This window comes from Hyla sarda, chromosome 11, assembly GCF_029499605.1.
Source record: "Hyla sarda isolate aHylSar1 chromosome 11, aHylSar1.hap1, whole genome shotgun sequence".
Lineage (NCBI taxonomy): Eukaryota > Metazoa > Chordata > Amphibia > Anura > Hylidae > Hyla > Hyla sarda.
In genome coordinates this window covers 104,570,769-104,575,150 of record NC_079199.1, presented here as the reverse complement: position 1 = coordinate 104,575,150, position 4,382 = coordinate 104,570,769, and positions in this window count along the sequence as shown.

The following is a 4,382-nucleotide window of genomic DNA, read 5'->3' as shown; positions in this document are numbered from 1 at the left end:
GTCCGGGCATGCTGGGTGTTTTAGTTTTGCAACAGCTGGAGGCTCCCTGGTTTGGAAACACTGGTATAGGGAACTGGTAATGCATTGTGCTGATCTGAAGATCTCTGCCAGGCCCCCAGTAGTAGTGACTGCACAACGGCCTCCCCTCAATTATGTTGTGGGGGGGTGAAGCCAATGTGGAGGCTATAGACCATGGAGAGATATCCAACCGGGATCAGCATTATCTCAGATCCCGGCTGCTGACAGGAGTCATGTATGGAGAGTGGCTCCACCCCTCTATACCGCCATGATGTAACACTTTGTCACATGGTATTTATAGGTCACTGCCAAGTAGAACACTGGTTCTAATCTAATGCAGAAATTGTACCATCAGCGGCCGCACCACACACATAATACTCTCCAGAGAGGGGATTACAAATGGCCGCCCAATCCATCGTAGTAAAGGAAAAAAATTATTTGCCCCCCGACTATTCTGTACGTTCGCATTGACATAAAAATGATCCATCTATAATTTTAACCCCTTATGGACCAACAGGGATGTGGAATTCCTATCGCCCGGGACATGCAGTTTCGGGCGCCAGGCAGGTGAATTTTTCCGGCCCTTAGCCCTGCTTCGGGCAAGCAGGGCCAGACCTGACAAGCGCTGCGGCACTCAGCAGTTTGTATGGAGCGGGTTCCCGACTCCTGCCCGCTCTGTACTCTTCAGCCCCGGCTGTTCTCAGTAGCCGGGGGCCACCGCTAATAGCCAGCATGCTAGCCGGCTGGCTATTAATCCTTTAGATCGCCGCTGTCAAAGCTTACAGTGGCATCTAAAGGGTGGGAGGGAGGGGCTTACCTCTGTTTCCTGCTGTCCCGTGGCTCTGTCATTGATAGATCCTGGCTGGACTAGGCTCTATCAATGGATTGCAGAGCACACAGATCAATGGAGTTCAATAGAACTCTATTGATCTGTATAAGGAATCTAATGATTCCTCCTATAAGTCTAAGTGTAAAACAAAACAAAAAAGTTTTAATAAAAGTTTAAAAAGACACACATTAACCCCTTCCATGTTTAAAGTTCAAATCACCCCCTTTTCCTATATATAAACATAATAAAAATAAACATTTAGTATCGCTGCGTAATTGTACGAACTATTAAAATATAACATTATGTATCCTGTACGGTAAATACATATATAATTTTTTTTTTTTTTTTGGTTCGGAGAATAGGTTATTGAAAAATTAAAAGGTATCATTATAGTAGGTAGTTATGGCTATTATAGGGCGAGGAGGAAAAAATTAGAGTGTAAAAGCGAAAATTGGTCCGGACAAGTGGATCGTCAAGAGGGACAAGTAGATTTTGCTCCGTTTTAGTCCCGTGGAAAAGTCGTTTTAAAAAAAAATTAAATTTCCACACCCCTGGACCAAGCCCATTCTGACCTTAAGGACCAAGCCAATTTTATTTTTGCATATTCGTTTTTTCCTCCTCGCCTTATAAAAATCATAACTCTTTTATATTTTCATCTACAGACTAGTATGAGGGCTTGTTTGTTGTGCGACCAGTTGTCCTTTGTAATGACATCACTCATTTTACCATAAAATGTATGGCGTAAATAAAAAATATACTATTTGTGTGGAGAAATTAAAAAGAAAACCACAATTTTGCTAATTTGGGAAGGTTTCCTTTTTCGCGCCGTAAAATTTACAGTAAAAATGGCGTGTGTTCTTTATTCTGTGGGTCAATATGATTAAAATGATACCAATGATAACATACTTTTCTATTATTGTTGCGCTTAAAAAGAATCGCTTTTTAACCAAATTAGTACGTTTAAGATCCCTCTAGTTTGACGACCTAACTTTTTCATTTTTTTGTATAAGTGGCGGTATGAGGGCTCATTTTATGCGCGGTCATCTGTACTTTTTATTGATACCACATTTGTGTATATAAAACTTTTATTCATTTTTTTTAAATAAAATGTGACAAAAAGGCTGCAATTTTGGACTTATTTTTTACATCCACGCTGTTCACCGTACAGGATCATTAACATTATATTTTAAAAGTTCGGACATTTACGCATTTAAAATGTATTGATGATGGCATCTGAGGGGTTAATGACGGACATCCCCGCGATCGCGGATATCGGCCATTACCGGCCTTCCGCGCATGACCAGAGAATCGCTCCGATGCCTGCGGTCACGTACAGGACGTAAATGTACGTCCTGGCGCATGAAGTACCGCTACATCAGGACAAACATTTACATCCTTGGTCGTTAAGGGGTTAAGGACCAGGCCAATATTCATGATTGTGTTTTCGGTTCTCCTCCCCTTTTAAAATCCATAACTCTTATTTTTTCACCTACAATTGTACTTTGTAATGCAGTTTATGGTAAAAGGGATCCATTATCTTTATTCTGTTGGTCAATGGTATTAATACGACCCCCAATTTATATAGTTTTTCTATTATTATACTTCTTAAAAAAAAAAAATAATAATAAAAGAAAATTTTTTAACAAAATCGGTGTGCATAAAATGTCCTTTTCTGACCCCTATAACTCTTATTTTTCAGTATACAGGGATATATATGGGTAATTTTTTGCGCGGTAATCTGTACCATTTTTGTTTTGATGGGACTTTTCTACCGCTTTTGATAAACATTGTACTGATATATGATGCAATAAAAATAAAAATGTATATGTATATATATATATATATATATATATATATATATATATATATATACACACACATACATACATACACACACACACACACACACACACATACAGTGGTCCCTCAAGTTACAATATTAAATTGGTTCCAGGAAGACCATTGTATGTTGAGACCAGAACTCTATGGAAACCTGGTAATTGGTTCTGAAGCCACCAAAATGTCATAAAATATAGTAAAAAGTGAGAATTAAAGAAAAATAAGTAGATAACTAATACAGAATAAAGCAAATCCTTACATATAAAGTAATAAAGATCTGCTGGAGCGTTAATCACTGTCTATGTCAGTGTTTCCCAACCAGGGTGCCTCCAGCTGTTGCAAAACTACAACTCCCAGCATGCCCGGACAGCCTTTGGTTGTCCGGGCATGCTGGGAGTTGTAGTTTTGCAACAGCTGGAGGCATCCTGGTTGGGAAACACTGGTCTATGTAGAGGACAGGAGCTTCTTCAGGGTCCTGTACAGTAAACACAGTGTCCTAAAAAAGTAACATGGAGCCGCCCTCACCTGGTGTCCAAAGGAGCAGCTTTCCCTGGCACAGGTAAAGAGTACAGAACATGTAATACCTTTCTGTACTGTAGGGGGCGCTACCAGACACCAGTCAGTGCATACACTTCAGTAATACAGGTAAAGTGTACAGAACATGTAATACCTCCCTGTACTGTAGGGGGCGCTACCAGACACCAGTCAGTGCATACACTTCAGTAATACAGGTAAAGTGTACAGAACATGTAATACCTCCCTGTACTGTAGGGGGCGCTACCAGACACCAGTCAGTGCATGCACTTCAGTAATACAGGGGTTTTACCAGTGAATGTCCATTCTGATTGGTCAGTTCTTCCCGCCATTGACATTCACAGATCTGGACTGTCTGTACATTGTATGTTGAGTCTGGTTTCAAGTTACAATGGTCCAGAAAAGACCATTGTATTTTGAAACTATTGCATGTTGAGGCCATTGTAAGTTGAGGGATCACTGTATATATATATATGTGTATGTATGTATTTTGGGCGTTTGACAATTTTTTATGTTTACACTGTTTAGCGTATGAGATCAGAAACATTATATTTAGTATTTTAGACATTTACGCACGCGGCGATAGCAAATATTTATTTTTTTGTAAAATGGAAAAAAATAAGGGAGATTTGATTTTTTTTTCATTAGAGAAGGGTTTTTCTATCATTTTAGACACATTCCTCATAGGAGACTTTTATATACAATCATTAGATTGCATTCACTGTATAATGCTAAGCTTATGGCTACATTGGCATCAGCGGCAGGTGAGGGGTCCCTCCTCTTAACTCACGGAATCCCTGCCATTACATCTCAAGTTTAAAAAAATAAAAATATGGAAGTAAGTTCTAATCACCAGATAGACCAGTGGTAATCAAACTGTGGACCTCCAAATGTTGCAAAACTACAACTCCCAGCATAACCGGACAGCTGGGAATTGTAGTTTTGCAATATCCGGAGGTCCAGTTTGGAGCACACAATAGACAATACTGTTGAGCTGAAACCACCAGGCGACACTGCAGATGGACAGCAGGGGGCGGCAGCATGTAGTGAGTTACAATAGAATCTTAAGTTCATTTTGTAGAAAAGGAAAAAAAAAACTAACAAAAAATAAATTAATAAATACACAATATAAAATTCCAGTGCATACGAGCGCCCCCCCCCC